Here is a 23,085-nt window from a genome sequence, read left to right on the forward strand (position 1 = left end):
ATTATATTGTATAATTAACATGATATTATGTAAGATGAATAGTCTTTTAAGGTTGATTTAAGCAAGTCGATAATAAATAAAAAACGATTACAAATTAAATTTTAATATTATCTTTAATGTTCGCGAACCATAGATATTATTAATACTATTTTTAAGTTTTAATATTTGGTCTACAGTGTTTTATTATTTTCGAAATTTCAAACATATTACAGTTATCGTATCTTGAACGACTACCGTGTTATTTATTCGTCGACTTTTTCAATATTTTCATAACTATCGTAAAAATAAAAAATAAAAATAATTCTTTGCCCGTATGTTTCTTTGGAATGTATGTATGTAGGTAGTTATCATAATATTTAAGTGTCGACAAATAAGAAACAGTAAAATGAAAATGATACATTTTAAGCGTTACATGTAGTTTATTTAAAATTATTCACGAATACATAACTTTTATGGACATAACAAAATGACAGACAGTCGATTAAATATTTCTGTAGTGAAACTAATCAACTAAATCAACAAATAAAATACTATAAACACAATAGGCTCTACAAAGTAATAATACAACGATCCTTCCCGCGCATTTCAACTGGACAATGACGAAACATTTCTCGCACAATTCCTTCATAATTACAAATGCCACATCCATTAAAACGCGCATTTGTAATCCCTGCTAGCAAAACAAAAGATCTGATGAACGCATTAGTTTGATGTACACTCGCCTGTCTTCTAAATGAACGCAAAAGCCCCGGGACCCGTACATTTTGAGGGAGAAAATAAAATTCAAAACAGACACTCATCATTTTAACCCTTCTGAACCCGAACTCACACGTGGACTGAATACATTTTGCGGCAATAAAAACCTGGTGGGTAGGTACGTTTCAAGCTTTATGAATTTTGGTTTGAAATAAAAGGATGCATGGACTACCAAGATAGTTCGGGTTTATTTCAATACTAATTCATCTTATATGTTTTATATTGATCATATTTCTGCGTTAAAGCATTTTACGTTCTGAATTGTGATGCACTTTGATTATATACACGTGTATATAATCAAAGGTGATGCAGTAGATTTTCCGTGGAGGATTAAAGAGACGATTGGTATGAGTGCTTTCACAGCCATCCTCCAGGGTAAATATGAGACGTCAGGCGGGTTGCCTTCGTGACTGAAAGTTTTCGATTTTTTTTTTCAATCTGTCATAAAGAAGTATCTACAGTCGGCATCATTGCGCCACTTTGAGAAGGCGGCACGACATGAGAACCCTCTTGTCGTGGCCGCTGGAAACTACATACCCGATCCTGTAGACCGAATGCTAAACAATCGACGTCGCCACTAACACGTCATTACGAATCCTCCCGATCCATTATCGGCAATTTCACATTATTTAAAGTTTGAAACACCGTGTTTTTTTTTTACTAATTTCAAAACGATATTTCCTACAAAATTAGATCACTTTACTAGCAGCTATTCAAAGATTTTCCCTACCCACCTTCCAATTCAGTAAGGCTGATACTATTTCACTACAAAGGATCACAAACTTTATCAATGCCGTCGACCAAAATATTTCAAGCTTCAAAATTGCTTCGGGACAATTTATGGACTACGGTCCTGCCTGTGTGAAGTTCTTTTATACCCTTTGTAGACTGCAACGAATATTATAGCAGGTAGCATAATTTGTACGGTACGTAAACGTCAAAATTCGCCGGTCGTCATGGCAACGCCCCTGCGGTCCGTCCGTACGTCCGGGATTGTTTTGAAATTCGCCCGGAACCGGCTCGTTTGTGTAATCCACGTTAAAAATACAATTAAAAAAAAAACTCGATACAAATCGAGTGAATTTAAAACGGTGTATCCAGATTATTTTCCAATTTATCCTACACAGGATAAAATTACGAAAAGCGCCCGGAGCAATTTATTTCAATTGGATATTCATTTGCGCGGTAAATCCTCATATTCATTTATTCGTAATATTATTTACGTTTTTGTATATTGTCGATTTTGTTTTCAAAATTAAGATTGTAAAATTATGTGCGAATAAATAGGTAACTCCTTATTTTATAGCACTCATATAAGTAGCTACTAAACAAAGTTAAATAATTTCTCATAATGGTCAAAACCGACCCGCTTTGCTGCCCGATCTTTGATCTTACTTTGATCCGAACGCTACTAAACTTCACAGCATCACCTGTTAAGCCAATCTTAAAATATCCTAAAAATTTCACCAAAATCGATTTCACCAATTCGAGGTCTATACGGAACACACATACATATACATCGACTTTATATGTAATATAAACGATAGACCTAATTTTATGAAGATTTACAAATACTCTTAATTCGCAAGGTCACTATTTTATAGCAAATTTCTAAAATAGTTTGGTATTCTATTCTATATATTATATATATAGATTAGATTAGATAGACATATATTATAAACATGTTAATGTTATATACATTTCTAGATTCGACAGTAGTATTAAAATAAAAACACTTCAAATTCATGGCTTCGAAAGAGAAACCTTAATCCGTAGTAAACGGAGCCTCTGCATTTATATTCTTCTGCATAAATCTCCAACGATCCATAAGCAAAATAATAATACAAAAAGGAAAATAAAACGCAACTAAGGTTTTTTTTTTCGTTTCCTTTCTCGGTATAAAGCTTCAGCCATAAAATCGATTACTAATAGTAACGCTCAAGTGTCGGCAGGTACTCGAAGCGTTCTCGAGACCAGCTGTCGAGGTCGAGGCCAGCTGTGCTTCGTCACAACGAGAAATATACACGAGCTTTGCGCAAACATTCTCTATACAAGCAAACTCGGATAATATTGTATGTTTGTTTTGTATACGTAAACGTTATGATAAGGTTTCTGTCAGTTTGTTTAATGTATTAGTGTTATTGTTGCGCCACGCACGTGTGTCGGTTTAATACGGTTTTCGATTGTTCTGTGATTTGAGGTATTAATAAGCTTGTTAAACATTTGTCAAGTCTCTTTAAATTTTTTATGCCTCTAGTTATATGATGCACTGTGATGAAAGTCGATCAAAAACTGAACAGTGGAAGTCATGCCCTGTGCTTATTCTAAGTTTCTTTAATTCTTTTCCCTTTGTATAATTGTCAGAGCACCGAATAAGGTAGATGAGTTTTATTGTCGGACAGATGTAACATACATATGTGTAACCAGTAAAAAAATTGTATAAATCATATTTACTAATCCGATGAATTTAGATCAAAACCAATCAAACAATCTAAGATGAAAGTTTTTATTTTATTTTACTGCCTTCAAAAATTATAGTATGCGCTACCCGCTAAGTTTTTCGCCGGATCTGCTCAATGAGTCGCGATTCCGATCTGCTGGTAGGTTCAGCACTAGCACTGCTCTTGCTAAGCTTAGTGTCAGCAATTCTCTCATGTTTGAGCCCGTGAGCTTACCTATCGGTCCGCACGTAGTTGGAATAGACCGTTAGACTACTAACGATTAGATAGGGAAAAGTATACGGTCCAACGAATGCTATAAGTTCACAGTCGCTTGTGGAAATCTGAAATAGAAAAGACAGTTTGGGAGTCGACGTGGCTTAAAGGATAAGACGCCTAGTGTTCAAATTACCCAGGCGGGTACCAATTTTTCTTAACGAAAAAAGAACTTAAATTAATATTAAGTTTATGAATGAATTCTACAATGAAGGCCCCGCAAAAAATTGCGTAATTATGCAATGATTATTAAACTCGCACGGGTAGGCACTTATTGTCTATTTCGGCTGCGAAGCATTAATGAGTTCAAGTTGGAAGAATGGGACAACCATTACTATTTAATTGAGACTTACACTTGAAGTCTCAAGATGATTGGCGGAATTTACGCTGTTGATGCCCAAAGGCTTCAATACGCGATCCACTGAGAAGATCCGGCGAGTAACTCAGTGGGCTGTTTCTGTGGGTTAATTCGCTCGTCGAATCCTTCGTCGCAAGCGACGGGTTCGACGAGGACGGTGACCGGCCCGTAGCGACAATATCTTTACGTAGCTTGTATTCTTAACCCCTTTAAAAGATGTGTGTTGTCGTGGGACACCGGATAGGAACGAAGTTCCATATAAAAAAAAAAAAAAGAAGAATTACGAGAAAAAAATCGCGCGGTGAAATATCGTTGTGCGGAAAACAAGGCCTTATTCCACGGACTTTTTCTTACGGTTTTTACTATCACATTTTTTTCAGTTCGGTCGTGCATCAAAATCCCTATCTCCTCCAAGCCTGTCGTAAGGAACTTCGTTCCAAAAATATAATCTAATTTATAATCGACGCCTATTAGTTTGCACGTCATCTTGGATCCTCCCGATCCACTAACGGTGCTTTTAGGTACTTCAAGCACCGGTCACCGTTCTCGTCGAACCCGTCGCTTGCGACGAAGGGCTCGACGAGTAAATTAACTCTCAGACACAGCCCACTGAGTTTCTCGCCGGATCTTCTCAGTGGGTCGCGTTTCCGATCCGGTGGTAGATTCTGCGAAGCACGGCTCTTGCTAGGGTTCGTGTTAGCAACGTCATCAGGTTTGAGCCCGTGAGCTCACCTACAAACGTTAGGGTTACGCTGAAATAGCCCCTAAGGCTATCAGCTTAGGTAGGAAAAAAAAAAAAAGAATTAGTTTGTATCTGTTGCGCCGTTTATTCCATTGCGATCAATTTTGTCAAGTTATTGCTGGCCCTTGTACGATTACTATAATACGATCAACTTACGATGGTAGTTATTACAGATGATTTTTTTTTTGTACAACTAGTGATTTTCACGGCGGCGCCGCGGCGCGTGGCCAGTTTTCGCTACTCTTCCATATATTTGTTAATGTGAAACAATTAAAATATTGACCGAAGAACGGTCAGAACTTGTTAGCTTATTCCAGTTACTTGTTTGAATGTCTCGAGACAATGTTTATGACTCCGACAACATGGGATAGAAAACTTGCGTTTGTATATTGAGATCTGGGGCTCACGGCACGCCTATTCTTTTTTTATTTTTATTGCTTAGATGGGTGGACGAGCTCACAGCCCACCTGGTGTTAAGTGGTTACTGGAGCCCATAGACATCTACAATGTAAATGTGCCACCCACCTTGAAATATAAGTTCTAAGGTCTCAAGTATAGTTACAGTGACTGCCCCATCCTTCAAACCGAAACGCATTACTGCATCACGGGAGAAATAGGCAGGGTGGTGGCACCTACCCGCGCGGACTCACAAGAGGTCCTACCACCAGTAAAAAGTATTCTTAAGCAGTAAGCAGCTCATTTGCATCACAGTTATTATTCACTGTTTGTAAACTGAAAAGTAATCACCTAATGCATATTAAATAATAATGTAATGAAGTAAGTCTACCGATACGGGAACAATGACTTGAAAAGGTCCGATAAGAGCGGTGTGATTTAAATAAGCTAAGCTGTTCTACGTTTAGCGTTTGTAAGTTATATTATGTGGTCTAAGTAGTTTTTTTTTTTTTGTATTCATGACTTACATGACGCTTAACGTTTGTCATAACGACAATTCAAACCACCTTAAAAAATATACACGATTGACTTCCACGGTGAAGGAATAACATCGTGTAATAAAAATCAAACCCGCAACATTAAAATAAGCTTAAGCTACTGGAGGTAGGACCTCTTGTGAATCCGTGCGGGTAAGTACCACCACCCTGCCTATTTCAGCCGTGAAGTAGTAATGCGTTTCGGTTTGAAGGATGGGGCAGCTGTTGTAACTATATTGAAACCTTAGAACTCAAATCTCAGGGTAGGTGGCGGCATTTACGTTATAGATATGTATGGGTTCCGGTAACAATTTAACACCAGGTGGGATGTAAGCTCGTCCATCCATATTCTTCATCTTAGTCGAATACTTAATTGCAGAAGGTCGTGTCCCTGAAAGGCCTTCGTGGCTCTTTGTACCATCAGCTTCCATTTCCTTCGGTTTCCGGCTTCTCTCAGGGCGGTCGCAACAGAGAGTCCGGTGAGCGCAGCTATCTGATCTGACCAACGGTTTGGTGGTCGGCCGGCGGGTCTTTTCTCACCACCCATATAGGCAATAAGAAAATAAGAAATAAAAAAAAGCCTTGGGACATGAGGTCGAATTCTTAGTTGTATTATATGACCCCACACTCTATATGGCAGATATGGGTATGATAGTAGTAATACTCACCCGTGCGAGCCCAGAATTACCCTACCATCCAGTATAAATGCAAATTAATAAAATATACGTAATCGCGATCGAAATCTGCTCTGTGGTAGGTCGTAAAGAGATCTTAGATACTTCAACGTAGCAGACGTACAAAACCGAATATTCGTTAAAAGTAAAACCTCACGAAGGATTTTGAGCTTTAAACCACAGACAACAGTGACAAATTTCATAAGCGCAAACGTCACACTTTTAAACTAATCGAAACATCGTTCCGTGAAGTGCTAATCCGAAACATATGTGACAAAAAAAAAAATGACTAAAAATAAAACTCTGTTTCAAGAACACTTGCAACACATTAATCGAACTATAAAAAGATCGGATCAATGCACCGATTGTCGTACACGAGTCTTTAAGCGGCGTATTATTTATTTTATACAAGCATTCCCTTTTAGCGACACAAATAAAAGACGAAACAAGAAACTTTTAGATAAGCATTGTAGAGATAGAAAGGGAATTATGGTAATAATACAGGCGGACGGCTGGGACGAGACAGGACGTTTTAAATTAGAAAATATTACAGCGTATATATATCATTAAATTAACTTAAATTCTCGAATGAATACGTCTTGAATTTTTGTTTTAAATAACGTATGTTACAAAAAGAGATTGCGCTCCGAATATATTAATCTTAATTTAGAAGATTACTTTAAAAGACACTTTTTATCGTCTACCATGTCTGTTTGATGTAATGAATAGAATTGGGATCATCGGATTTCATTATAAATCACTATTATTACACAAATTATCCGACCCAATTTAAACGAATATCTTCTCCGACAATTCAAAATTGAATTTCAAAAATCGAAACAAAAATTTGTAGTGAAAAACAAAAGAAAAAAGAAAAAAAAAGAACAGAAATCACATCCGTCCCCGAGAAGGAGGACATTTTAAAAGGAGTTTTTATCACGGCTTCGTACAACCGTCGAAGCATTTAATTACAAATAGTTCAACGGCCTCGTAAACCGAATGGGCTATCGATACGGTGCACAAAAACTATCGAATGCGTGCGTTATATGTAATTGAGTCGTCTGACTCACCCGGGGACGCCACATCTGCTGTGTTGTGAGCAGTTTGAGGTAGTATATATAGGGATATGCTTACATTATTATTAACACGTTGACTGCCATGTAGGTCAATTTCTGTTACTATAGCACCGGGATATCTCGTAGGCTCCGGGAAAGACGAATCCGAAGATGTTCAAAATTAATCTATCTCTAAGAGATTTAAGACATAAAGGACTTTTTGGCGGGAACGCGAGGAGTGAAGTTGTGCGATTTATTTTATTTTGTCTATTTAGTGTTTCTTCAGGTTTAAATGTGTAATTACGGTGGTTTGTGAACCGTTTAGTATCTATGAAAGTGCACAAATGTGGGAAAATGAAACAAAGCCGCTGAACGTAACTTCTCGGGATCCTCCAAAAAGTCCACGGAAAAAATCTCAGTAAATGACCACCATTTTACTGAGATTATACTTCATCCTATATCATCTCATTTGTAAATTTAATTTCGTTTTCATTTCATTTCATGCCGTGTTTCATAATGATCAACTTCATTTCGTTTCATAATATCATTTTTCATATAAAAAAGTTATCATTAAAATTAAAATAAGACTTGACCTAAAGGTCTTAGTTACCAGGTCATAAAATTCCGTAAAAAAAACTAAGACATAAAGCATGCAATAAAAACAAAAGAAGGCAATTTTAACGCCTAACAGAAATCAATATATTTATTTCAGTGCGCTACGTAGGGCACCGGTGACCTGCACGGCAGTCAAGGCGTTAAAGTTTTCAATACAGATCATTTTACATTGATTTAAAACATATTTTTTTTATAAACATGAGTGTATTTCTCTTCTAGAATCACAATAGCTTCGTTTTAAGGTACAGCGTTGTTGGGTAAGCACGTAACATGTACAGCATTTAATAATAAAATTCACACAGTATCAAAGATAAAACGCTAAAATAAAAAGTAGGTAAATAAAACCATGTAATCACACGTAATTTTATCCGGTTACATACCATAGAACCACATCTATTCCCTGAGGTACCCTACAGTGGTTTAGTTCCGGTACTCGTAAGCTTTTGTTTTCCCCCACTAACAGTCCTGTTGTATTATTTAGCTAAAAACAGGGGGCCGTTTTAATGGAGTAAGTAAAAGGGAGTCATAAAAGATTAGATTTCTTATCTTAAAAAAAAAACATATAAAACATATTGACATTTTGATGGAATAGCTTTTATTATTAAAATACAATTTAACATACAATCTAATCTAATCATACAAAACTAAATCCAATACAATCTGACAAAGTGGATACCAATTATATACCAATATTTTTAAATAACTTACTTTTTAAATAATAAAATTTTTTAAATAACGATTTTTCTGGTAATATCTGATTTTAATAAAAAAGCGTCTTTAATATGTTCCAAATATTTGTTGTCTAGTGAAAACTAATTGAAAATGCGTTCAGTAGTTACAGAGAAGTACGCGGACAGAAATTATTGTAATAAAAACAATCTAAATATCACTAATTGCTTATGTTAACATTGCTCTTTTAATGCTTTTTTTTAAATTACAGACACATCAGTAATTTACATACAACAGGATTCTTCTGTTTTATTATACGCATTGACGACATAACAATGCACGAAGTTTTATATAAAGCCGTCATCAAAAACATTAATCCTGGCAAACTAAAACTGTTCATGCCTCTCATGAATTAAATTATCAGAACACGAAATTGAAACGTCATCAAACCTTTATGAGATAAAGGTTATCCGGGATGCGGGCGAGAAGGACGCAGTAATTAATATAATCTCCCGCCCACAAGTATTGTTCAAAGAACTGGCAACACTAATTAGGTGATGGGCGAAGATAAAATTATTACCGCGACCAATGCGGTAATGATGGGTTTGAAGATTACGTTAGTGCTGTATGGAATAGTTTGCATTTAATTTTCTGTCCTTAAGCTTTTGAAATATCAGATTAACGAGTTAACTTCAAACTTTATATGCAAATGAATAAGTTTTTTGTTTCTTTTTTTTTCGTAAGTAAAGGCTAATAATGGATCTCGATCATCATTTCGAAATCGAAAAAAAATTCGATGTGTCGATTCAAGCATGGTACACAACTATATTGATACAAGCAATAGTTACGAAGTTGAAAATAATAAGTTATTCTCAATATACAAAATGACAGAAACCGCATAGCAAACCCACATAGAACAAATGATTAACTGTGATAAACATCTCCTGCCCTCGTCCCGCACAAGTTCCCCCAAAATAAAATGTGACAAAATGAATGAGTGCTTAGGTTCTCGGAAGCCGAAATTAAATTATCGCGAAAACCAACCGTTTTAGATTAAGCCACTGTATTATAACTGTGTCATTTGTCAAACAAAATTAAGTACTCAGTTATGGGGGTCCGGAGTGAACCTGACTAATTCAATTTTTAAAGTTTATCGTTTGTAATCGATCTAAATAGTGCACGTGATGTTGAAGCTAATATCACATAGGTCTTATCTGTTAGTTTACTTTTTCTGACAATGTTATCTATCTATATATTATATAAAAATGAATTACTGTTCGTTAATCTCGCTAAAACTCGAGAACCGCTCAACCGATTTGGCTAATTTTGATCTTGAACTATTTGTGGAAGTCCAGAGAAGGTTTAAAAGGTTGATAAATATGAAAATGCTCGGAATTAAATAAAAAAAACAATTTTGTTTTTCCTTTGATATGTCCCCCATCGGACCGATTTCTTTTGTTGGTTTTAAGTTTATTTTATAAAAAAAGTTTAGGTCTTTTATTTATCGATTGAAGCACTACGGAGTCTGCCGGGTCAGCTAGTGTAAAACAAAAACGGGCTGGTACAATCCATTTCTTTTAGCCGACTTCCGAAAAACGAGAACTTTCTCAATTCGACAGTATTTTTTTGTGTGTGTAACGAGTTGAATCGATTTTGATAATTCTTATGAAGATCCGACCAGTAGTTTTTGAATTATCCTTAATAATTCATAGTATTAATGAAACATGTTCTTATTTTACCTATATTCGTGATATCAGTTTAATTTTTTTGTTACAATTTTTATTTTTTTTAACGGGTTTTGATAAGCACGCGATCTCACAGGTTGCGTTGTTACATATCGCATAGTCTGTGCCGTAACAATGCTCTTTACTGAAAATGGTTCGAAGTATAATTTAAACACTAAACCGTCCGAGAATATTGTTACGCCACAAATTTTGTCTTACGTCTCTTTATTTTTAATTTAACGTCTTATTTCTAATTAATTTTACAATTATATTACAATTATAACATAACATAAAATTAATAAATACAGATTAGAGTCCAAACAGTCAACTCGTGGAAATATCTGAAGAAACACACCTAACATTTCTAACAGCTTAAAGTATGTATCAGTAAGTAGTACATTTAAATTTCTTTAAAATCACGATATAAATTCATGTGTACTTAGCCTTAAAACGCCAAGTACATTACCACACATTCTACATACGTTCGAAATAACAGTCACATAACTACACATACTTAAAGCGCAGTAAAGACTTTGGCTAAGCTGCAAGTACGAACAAGCGAGCAACAATGATGACCCACCCAAGACATTTGGCCACAATTTATTTTACTGTTCACACTAAAACTTGTTGTAAAACCCGCCCACGTCATTTGTGGGGCTGACCTTAGTGTTGAGACTCACACATATTATATTTTTGAACGATTCGAGAGCAAAGATTTCAAGTAATAAGAATAAATAGCGCATTTAATTGAATTTTACCTTAAAATAATCGAAACAAACATTTTTTTTCTTACTTCAATTTATATAAAACTTATTTATAGCATCGAATGTAGCTTTCTCGTTAGCATTTATTTACACTACATAAGATCGTTAAAGGTTTGTGTCAATAGACGACCTCAATATTTTATTAAATATTTCGATGAATTATGCATAACACCAAATAAATTCATTTTCATATATGTATGTATAGTGGTAAACAGATGACCGCAATTACTAGTTTCAATTGATGGACTTTTTAACAGAACTGTTAACACTCGAAGGAACATACATAAATTTATTATAAAAAAAAGAACATAATATTCCTAACCTAAAAGTAAATGTTATTATCCGCAACATGCTTCGTCAGATTATTTCAATTTATCTGTTTGTACGCGTGGTACCAGGTAATAGAGAACAGAAAGAGGTAAGCTACCGATCAACTGCATAGAGTGAATGTTGTTTATTTTCAATTAGACTATATATGAATCGTTTGGCAACTAAGAAATATTATCATATTTTTTTTAATTAATCATAGCAATTTTTTTTACGGCAACCCTATTGCTACACGTTCACAAACAAATTGTATTTGTTAAAATATAATTTTCACCAGGTTTTCAAAATGAAGGTCGATCTTACTTGGAATCTTAGACTAAAACGTTTAGCTATCCAAACAGTACTATGAATGCTTGATGATACTTTACTAAGAGCTATGCTTTACAACTATTTCAGATGTAAAGCAATCATTACGTTTTACGTTTACGTTTTTAATTTTTTTTTTTTTTTATAAATATTTTTACTAACAATCACGCCACGTTAACTGGTCCCGTGATAAGTTCGTAAAGAACTTGTGTTACAGGTACCAGATAACGGAAATAAATGTAAGATTTTTATTATACACATACATATATTTAATATACATCCATAACCCTGGAAAAGATATTTATATTTATCATACAAATATCTCCCCTTGGCGGGATTCGAACCCGCGACCCCCTTGTGTAGTGATCATGTCACTTACCACTACACCAGACGGCCGTTAAACGTCAGGTTGACGACTACGTGCATAGTATGGGGTGGTATGCCATACAATTACCATACATATAATAACAACATTGTACAGTTTTACTGAATATTAAATACGTATCGTCCATTCGAAAGAACAAACAAAATTGACCACTCTAAATAGAAATTAAAAAAATGGTATGGTAAAAGAAGGTTTTTTCTTCGGTAGGCAGCGGCTTGACTCTGCCCCTGGCATTGCTGAAGTCCATGGGCGACGGTAACCACTCACCATTAGGTGGGCCGTATGCTCGTCTGCCTACAAGGGCAATAAAAAAAAACGAAAAAAGAAAATACTACTTAAAGATTCGTTTGATGTCTTTGCCATTTGCAAGTAGACTATAACGTAGTTTTGACCATAGAAATACTGAAAAAAAAGTCTGCATTTAATAATATCATATTTTTATTGTTTCTTTTTTTAATAAATAAATAATCAAGCCTTTTTAAAGACATTTATCTCAAAGGATACGATCTTCGATCAACAATAGTACGACGGTTACGATACGTTACGACAATTATATTGTGGTAATAGGACTAGTAAAATGGGCTCTGAATTCATCTGCTTATGCAGGAAAAAAATTTAAACTAATTCTATAGGCATTACAATTTCATTCCTGTCGACAAATTGATTCGTTCAGAATAAAAAGGTAATAAATAAAGCAGTCTCTTTCATGCACTTTTAAATTGATCGGTTTATCGGTACACCCCACTGTACGTAAGATAGAGTAGCAGTCTTAATACGATAAACTACTTGGAGCCAATAAAACTAACAAGTTCAACTACCCACTCAGTGTTAGATTTACGAGGACTCAGCGGTGTTAGGAAAACGATTGTCACCTATGATTGTTTTTAACGGACAAACTCTAAATTTTATTTTCGTTGATTCATGTGTGCTAAAATATAACTAGTAATTTTAACGATCCTACAATGCTATTAATTAAAAAAATGATTAGCTATGAATTAAATCCGATTTTTTATTGCCTCTATATGCAGACGAGCATACGGCTCACCTGATGGTGAGTGGTTACCATCGCCCATGGACTTCAGCAATGCCAGGGGCAGAGCCAAGCCGCTGCCTACCGTTAAGTGCTCTCCACAAGCCTCGTTTGAAGAAGGACATATTGTCATTGGATTTACATACTTCATGAATTGTTTAATTGAGCATTGTGCTTACGTAATAAATTATAACAGAAAAAAAACTTTGTAAGCAACTTGTATGTAAAAAGAAAATAACTTGAACTTTTTATGATTGAACTAACTGTAAGGGAGACGATGCTTTAATACGGAATGAGTAATGATATGCCATACGCATCTGAAGTAATTGACATCAACAGACGAGAACGTAATAAATTATTATTTAATATCAATTTGAATAAAGAATAATAATAGTATAGATTAAGTAGGTAATAATATAGGTTTATTAAATTGTTTTGTATCTCGATGATTCTGTTCTAAGAATTTATGTGTTTTGGTATTGTTTAAAAAAGTATTCAGGCGATTTGTGGATGCAAAAAGAACCCGTTTTGTTGAAACCAGTTTTAATTTAAGGAACTAAGCTCTTTAATCTCGATTCCTTTTCTTGAATTTTCGACCAAATCCTTGAAAAGCTGAAAATCCAGCTTTTATAACAAGCTCGTGTCTTATTCCAACTTATGTATAAATATTGTTGGTAAAACCGAAATTTTATTTAATAAAAAAAGTTATTAGCATTAATGCAGTCTTTATTTTAATTATTTATATGGGCTAATGTTATTTTCGGTGGAATACTACGAATATTTTTTATTTTAAATAAGGGCTAAGGTCTCTTCGTAGTAAATAAAATAAAATAAAACAATTAAAATCATTGTTGTAGTTTTTGCGTGACGCGTGCTTATAGACCTTTATAGATTGTACAGTAAATGCTTATTAATTATGTAATATTCCAAACTTAAAATATAATTATTCTCTCAATAGCAAATAAAGCTTATAATACATCAACAGACAGACAGCCCTCCAAATGCGAGTGACGTAAAATTAATAAACTATATTAATGATGGATGAACCTAGACTTTAATTAAATTAGCTACCGTCTTTAGATCTTTGCATAATTATAGACAAGAAAGACAGCTTTACCCGTACTTGATCGTTGCTACCATCCTAACCGCAGTCTTCAGCCGAGTTCAGTATATGCGTATTCGCGTTGCTTGCTCATCAAAAACGCAAGCTCATCAAAACTAAAAATCTTAATAAGAACACCGGCCGACAAATGAAAATTTTTTGAAAGTTGTTTGTATTTGAGTCACAAATATCACCAATTTATACTATTTTAAACAGAAAAACACCTACATATTTGCCCTATCACATCAATATTTCTAAAAGAAGGAAAAAGCATTTTTTTCAAAATTTAACGAAAAAATCAATAATCATATTACAAAAACATATATTTGAACATTTACAAAGAAAACATTCTAAACAATGCTGCAGGACTATTTAGAGTGACATATTTTACGTTTCGCGACAAAATTACGTCTGGGTGTAGTTTTTTTGTGACTTTTTTTTGTGAGTATCTTCAGTAATATCACGTGTCAGTGACCAGCAGTAATCAGCTATCATATTCACATTCCATCGACCTTGGTACCTTGTCTCCATAGTTTTTATGTCCTGAAAGGTTTCAACCTTTCTCCCTGCTCTTCACTGTAATCACCAAGATTATCAGGAAAAAAGTCCACATGTGAATCTAGAAAGTGGAGTTTTATGTTCATATTACACCCCAATTTTTGATACTTATCCAATAAGTTTGCAACCTTATTTTTATAGTCGGGATGTTTATTATTTCCTAGAAAATTGTTGACAACATCTCTGAACGCCAGCCAAGCATCTGATTCAGTGTTATTCATTGTGGCATCAAATTTTTCATCAGCCATCAAAGATCTGATTTGCGGTCCATCGAACACTCCTTCTTTAATTTTTGCATCAGATAATATTGGAATTTTTTTACACAGGTATTCAAAAGTAGCATTGTTTTTATCCAATGCTTTAACGAACTGTTTCATCATACCGAGTTTGATATGAAGCGGAGGTAGTAAAATTTTTTCAGGACTAATTAATTTTTTTCGTATAACGTTTTTTGTTTCTACTTTGAGATTTTTACGAAGATTCCATTATTTTTGAACGTAGTGCTTGTCTCGTGCTATACTGTCCCACTCGCACAAGAAGCATGGAAATTTTGTATATAAGTAAAAAAAAATAAAAAAATATATATAAGTACGTAAGAATTTTTTTTAAATAAACACACTAATTTCAGTAAAAAGTTTATGAAAAAGTAACTGTAGAGGTTTATTTGCATGTAACCTGTTTCGAATGGGTGTGTCCTTGTTGCAACTAATATATTTCCTCACGAGAGGTCGCACGATTCGAGAAAAGAGCGCTAAAATCTAAAATTTAATTTATTTTAATCAAAAAATTTAAAATAGCCAATGTCTTAACTTTTTTAAAAACCTGATGTGATACGATAAAATGAGGTATAATTTCGTGATCAGCACTACCAAATTAGTGGAAAAAAATAATCAGAACTTGAACAAGGAAAATGATGTCGGCCGGTGGAATAGGTACGCTAAATAATGTTATTAACATTATAATAGTATTTGTTGCCTACTGAATTACGGAAAAATGGCTGATCGAATTATAATAAACTATTATTAGTACTTTGTCGTACCAACGGATCTGCAACCACTTCGATAAAGCGGCACGACGCACGACACGAGAACCCTCTCATCATGGCCGCCGGTAACTACATTCCCGATCCTGCGGACAGAATGGAAAGCAGTCGACGTCGCCCAAAACACGTCACTTCGGATCCTCCCGATCCACTAACGGTGCTTTTAGGTACCTCAAGCACCGGTCATCGTTATCGTCGAACCTGTCGCGTGCGACGAAGGGCTCGACCAGGAAATTAACACTCAGACACAGCCCACTGAGTTTCTCGCCGGATCTTCTCAGTGGGTCCCGTTTCCGATCCGGTGGTAGATTCTGAGAAGCACGGCTCTTACTAGGGTTTTGTGTTAGCAACGTCATCAGGTTTGGGCCCCGTGAGCTCACCTACTATTTAAGGTTACGCTGAAATAGCCTCTCAAGACTCTCAGCTTAGGTAGCATAAAAAAAAGGATCTGCAAATCAAAAATGCTTGATGAAAAACAGAGCGACACAAGCAGCTATTTACTACGGGGAAATACGTATTTTGATTTTTATGAATTAGAAATTCAGGACAAGGCACGTCTAGTACATATAAATCTAATCTAGTACATATAATACATGGATAATTAAAGTGTGCTTTTAGCCAACACAGACATAATATTCTCGCTCAGACTGTCTGCTACAGTCGGATAGTAGGTATCTGTGCAGATACGTTAACTCCGCTAATACTCGCTAGTCTTTACTAAGTCACAGATAACGTATAGAATAATTAATATTATTGTGTCTGTGGTAGTTACCTGCTGGTCACGTATTGACGATAAATTATAGATATGATTCAAGCTTTATTAATTGAAATAGATGATCTTGAACCAGACTAGATAGGTTATAATGACCGAAATATTGCAGAAACCCAATAGTCCCCTTTATATGGGCTTTTAAAACATAACATAAGGTTATATTTTGGTATGAGATGGAGATTAAAAGGGTAATTTTTACGAAATAATATTCTATACTTGTATAATTTTAATACGATAAATATACCAAAAACACAAGCAATACAGAGAAAAATCAATTCAGGTCAATTTATTTACTTTCAATTTTAATGTGTTGATTACACTTTTAAGTATAATAATCTTAATTATTGAATTAAGTTAAAAAAATTTGGACACTATTTACACACCGAGTCGGTTCCCCTTACCTCTACCCTCCATAATTCCAATGCAGTACTACCTTATGTTGATTGTAATTAGTTTTCGTTACGCATACTAATGTATTTATCTTTAAATATTTAGTAAATACCTATTTAGCATTTAAAAACAAAATAACGTATTTAAAAATCTTCGATGTCCTTTATTAAAATGAAATACTGAATTAAAACGATCAATTTTTAAAGAGATCAAAATCCCCTGCAAATGTAACAGTAATAGATCCCGTGGCCTAGCATAGTTGTGGCTTGTGCACCCAAACGCCCCCCGTCGGGAGAGAATGAATAACCATGAAATTACTCGTAAAACTTGCATTAGTAAGGCACTTAATATAGCCCCAGGGACCATGTGGGCCACTCGTAAATCCACACGAAAAATATTAAGACACTCATCTTAGTCATAGTTATTAAAGTCTAAATTGGTAAAATTAATTGTTGTTTGTTTAAAACATTTGTTAACAATTACCGTCATTATATATTAATACGTGAAGCAGAAACTTTGTACCCCTTTTATCAAAATTGCAAGGACGGAGGAGTATGAAATTTCTCACACTTATAGAGAATATAGAGAAGGAGAGCAGAATATTAATGTTTTTTTTTAATTATGCATAAAAATGAATTAAATCAATAAATAAAACATTACACACACTACCACGTATTTGACACAACACATAATAATATACTCTGTTCTTATGGTCAAACTTTTGTTTTTGTTGAAAGTCAAATTAAGATTAGATTAATATTGTTTGTCTTTAATATTATTTGTTTATACCTAGTGTAGTCTTGGCGAAATCTGTTATTATAGAAGTATAATAGTCTTTGACAATAGAACATCGAGATATTATGTACTACGTATATATATTTTTACTGGTAGTAGAACCTCTTGTGAGTCCGCGCGGGTGGGTACCACCGCCCTGCCTATTTCTGCCGTGAAGCAGTAATGCGTTTCGGTTTGAAGGGTGGGGCAGCCGTTGTAACTATACTGAGATCTTAGAACTTATATCTCAAGGTGGGTGGCGCATTTACGTTGTAGATGTCCATGGGCTCCAGTAACCACTTAACACCAGGTGGGCTGTGAGCTCGTCCACCCACCTAAGCAATAAAAAAAAAACTCGATGCAATAGAACCATCATAATGTTGAAACCTATAATTTCGATTAATTAAAGTCGAATTTCGACTACAGAGGGACCACTAGTCTAAATAAATAAGCAAAGACAAAAGGCTAAATAGCTTTTTCTCCTGTGTTTTAAACAATTTTGTTTTCTTAAGCAGCTATTGAGGTGTTTATTGTTTTCATTTTTAAAAAGTCGGTTTCCTTTTTTTTTAAGAAAAGAAAGAAACAGTTGAATACCGTTTTCAGCTCTGTTTATTAACCAATTGTCTCATTTTATTGCCATAGGTTTGACAATTTTGAAGTTTATTTAATTGCAATAAAAAACAAAAGGGTTAATGTAATACATAATATGGATCGTAATATTGATTATGGGCGTATTAATAAAACGACACGTCAAATGACTGAAATTTGATTATTCTATTTAATTTTTTCAATCTAAATATTTATTGATCGATAATTAACAATATTGTAATGTGTCTGTGAAGAGCTAATAGTTTTTATTATGTTCCACCAACGTAATTACAGGGTATAAGGTATCCTAATGGGGTGATAACGTGGCTACGATTGTGTTACTAAGCCGGCTGGCTTCATTAAGATTTTATCTCTGTTTTAATGAAAACCACGTTGAATTATCTCTCTATAGGTTGGTTGTCCCCAAAACGTGGCGTTTCGGATTTCAAACTTCGTATGTACCAGAATTAATTAATTAAATAGTTGGAAACAAAACCCACATGATTTTTGTTAGCCTTAGTCGAATCATTGATTTGGTATTTAATTTCATTATATTAACCTAATATATCTTTTTTTATATGTCTATCTAAAAACATAGTTTAGTCAAAAATGAAAAAATAATTTAGTGAAAACTGTCACGGAAATAATATATATGTATAATATATTTAATCTACAGCCCTTTAATTTGTTTTAAAACTAAAGAATATAAAGTTACAATGTGAAGAAAAAAACAATACAACCAAAGAATTCTAATTCTCAATCACGTCACTAACCTATTCATACCCGTTTCTCGGCTTCTGTCTGTCAAACCTTTCACAGTCGAATAGTTCCATAAAGGAAGCTGGACACCGTGACACACTCGTGACATGATGAGATGTCAACTCTAGATGATAAATGACGAGCTGTGGCCGTCAATAAGGAATTCAATTTCTCGCTCGCGTTACCCTGTTGTCAGTTTATGTGATTTGATCAGGTCGTTTGTGTGTGGTATCAAATTTGATTATTAATTTAAAATTAAATCTAAGGTATAAACCAACGCTTCCTTGTTATGGTTTGAAATGAAAAGGCTTCGTTTTTGAGCCGAGATGTTTATAAATTTTTTTTTTTCATCTTCTTCTCTGCGTTCAGTGATGTGAACATAGTCCTTCCAACTTATTTTGTCTGTGTTAGAAGCTTCGTTCTCAAGACGACAAGTGTTTACGTTCTCATGTTAACATATTGAAACCTGAGAATTGATGTATTCATAACTTCCGTCGTCGGGTGTATAAAACATCGTAAACTTGTACTTAGCCATTGTTCATTATATCAAGGAAATTTATTGGGATATAAACAGTGGAATGTGGGAGCTGTGCTTAGGCTGGTAGCGACTGGCTAATGTGCTTTGTATGTGAATCGTAAAAGTCAAATTAAAGCAAGTGAAAACAGTTCAACGTTGAACGGGTCATATCAAATGGCGAAAAATTAATATTTGTACAATAGAACGTTCAAAATTGAATCGAATGCTTCTATCAATAAAACTGATATTTCAAGTACGATACGAGTTTTTTTTATTGAATGACTTAAGAATATTAAGTTAGGAATTAAACAAATTGATACTCTTGCATTAGCGAGACCCAAAAATTGCGCGCAGACATTGACAAATATAAACCTTAAGTACAATTATGGCTTGGTCAACTTATACAGAATAAATCTTTTATGAACGTAGGTAAGTTTTATATGCAAAAAACCAAGCATTAAATTAATTAACTTCCTCCACATACATTCAATCACAGTATTAAATCCAGTAGCTTCGAAATGGAAAGGGTTCATGGATAATAGAAAACGGTTTTTGTCTTTTTATTAATAGTCCGCGGCACATCTTTTCCAGCCATTGTCGGAAATCAGAGACAAAGCCATAAACTGTGTCAAATTAAAAACCCTTTGAACTCGCCGTAAACATAATCGTAATACGAAAATAAAAAGGTCGTTCCGAATGCGGGACATGTGTCCACATGTTGCTAAGAGACAAACCGTGTATAATGTGATGAAGTGTTTTGTCGAATCCATTTTTGGTTTAATGTCGTACAATTAAATTGGATCGAGTGAATTATTAAAAACTGTACCTTTTTGAGCTGATTTTGATCCCTTTCTAAACTCAAATGTGCTGTGTTGACGTACCTAAATTAAATTAAATTTTGGATTAATTGTATCATTGGCTTATTTATTAGCGGCTTACTAGTAAGGTTCGTTTTTTTTTTCTTACATACACCGAAACCATATCAGTCTGAGTTTTATTGTTTTGAAAAATTAACAATTGCCAAGCTTACTTTGCTATTTTAAAAACATGGAAATACTTGCTGAACGTTGTTTTGGTTCAGCCGGGAGCTTAGACTGGGAAAACAGACAGACAAAAAAATTAATACATGTTTCAGTTTTAGTAAAATAAACTACTGTAAATAAATAACTGTTTTTACCTACCTATGTGTCAGTAGTCTCGAGAGGCTATTCTAGCTATTCTAGGCTAGGCTATTCTAGCTTCATCTTGACTGGCGGGCGAACTCACAGTTCTCCGCCTGAGAGGATCTTCTAACATCTTCCCTAGCAACAGCAGTGCTTTGCTGAATCTACCACCGGATCGGAATCGCGACTCGCCGAGAAAATTCGGTAAAACGGTAAAACTCGGCAGGTTGTTTCTGTGGGTTAAGTTGAACGTCGAACTCTTTGTCACATTCGACGAGTCGCAAATAACCTTAAGCTAAAAACTAGAAGTAAAATCTAAAATAATCCTTAAGGCAATTTAAGTACTTTTACTTCAAATCCGGCTTTTCATCACGACATTAAAGTTATTGACAATAAACCGTTTTTTTAATCCTAAGCTAATCTCTGGATACGGATCTGTTCCCGACACGAAGCAGCCGGCGACTGCGTCTTTAATTATTGTCGTGACACAATCGTACATATACTTTTATTTTCAGATATCCTATCCCGCTGACTCTTGAAATGCAGGGTTGTTTCGTTGTGGTCGTGATTCTACGTTTATTTAATTTAATTAAGCACTACGCTTGCTTGGTGCTCCAACCATGCTTCTCGTTCAGGAAAGTAATGTAAGACCCGAACTTTTCAGAGATTAGTAGGAAAAACGGAGCGAACGGTCAGATGAAAAAAATAATTGTGTTTGAATGTTTGCAAAGTGTCTTCAATTTGAAAATGTAAAGGTATATAAAAAGGTATATAAAAAATTCGTTGTTATTTTAGTAGGTACATACCTATTGGTTTGCCAATTTTTATTGTGAATTCCTTGTTAATCATCTAGAAATAAATATGTTTTGTTTTAGCATTATAAATATTACATTTAGTTTTAGATTTATAATATATTATTCACAGTTGAATCCTATTGGAATTAGCATTAGTATTAATTATTAAAAAATGCCTACAATTGCTAGTCCGTTTTCTGTACTTCGTCTTTAAAATATAGTATAGGCTGCGAATTTCCGTATGCCGGTCGCATAGTGATCACATCCGATCGTATCTAGGTACCCTAGGTAGGAAAACTATACCTAACTACCTAGGCTACCTAACATTTAGGGACATTATCACACTAAATAGTGGGGTGCCAAATATACATAGATTTGATTTAACGGGCGTTTATATCCAATACGTTTTATTTAAAAATTACAGTAAGAGGCTTCAAGCAAAAATATATAATCTACAATTTTTTTTTTCAATTAAAGGAATTAGTACCTACTGTGTTACTTACACTGACGAACAATACCACAATGTTACAATGTTACCGGATATCTGAATTGAACTGGATTAATGGATGACCCATCTGAGCTAAATAAATAAATACTTAATATAGAAATTAGGATACATTAGAGTAGGTTCACGAGTGCATGACTACTGGTAAATTAAGTGATTGGTTAAGGAGTCCCGTGTCATCCATAGCAAGATATTGTGGCCGTGACACAGTTTCATTACAACGAATCGGTCTATAATAATTTAAAAAGTTAAAAGCTAAATTTTATTTACTTTGAACGCGGTTAATACGGCCCTGTTAAAAACAAAGATAACCTCTTATACTTGTATGTAGTGGGCTCCCACGGCCTCGGGACGCTAGTTCTGAACAACATTGTCAACATGAGCCGTTTCCTTTGCCAACTGCCCAGACCGATTGCATTTGCAAAGGAAATATTCATCAAGTAATGGCGCGAAAACAAACTTCAAACGAAGAGGATACCTACATGCAAGGCAAAGATTTCTGGTCCGCGCGTAATTAAAATAGCCCCCATAGATACCAAATATTAGTCAGGAAAAATAAAATGTTGTTCTTTTTTTGCCTGACTGAAAAGAAAACTGGTAGAGCTATTTACATCAATACCTGATAAGACATCTTGGGCATCTGTAGTTCTGGTAAACTAAATAATTTATTTAAATTTTACATAGATATTGCCGATAACTTTGTTTAAGTTTGTGGTTTTTTTTCAGGTACTCTTATGTAGTGCTATAAATGAACTGGTTGTAGGATACTGAGTTTCAAAGATAAAGAGGTTTTTATGCTTACTTTTTTTCCTAACTAATCTGATAGCCTTGAGAGGCTATTTCAGCGTAACCTTAACTAGTAGGTAAGCTCACGGGGCTCAAACCTGACAACGTTGATAACACAAATCCTAGCAAGAGCCGTGCTTCGCAGAACCTACCACCGGATCGGAAACACTGAGAAAATCCGGCGAGAAACTCGGTAGGCTGTGTCTGTGGGTTAATTTACTAGTGACCGGTGCTTCAGGTACCTACCTAAAAGCACCGTTAGTGGATCAGGAGGATCCGAAATG

The sequence above is a fragment of the Bombyx mori genome, chromosome 6 (assembly GCF_030269925.1).
Source record: "Bombyx mori chromosome 6, ASM3026992v2".
NCBI classification, from domain to species: Eukaryota; Metazoa; Arthropoda; class Insecta; order Lepidoptera; family Bombycidae; genus Bombyx; species Bombyx mori.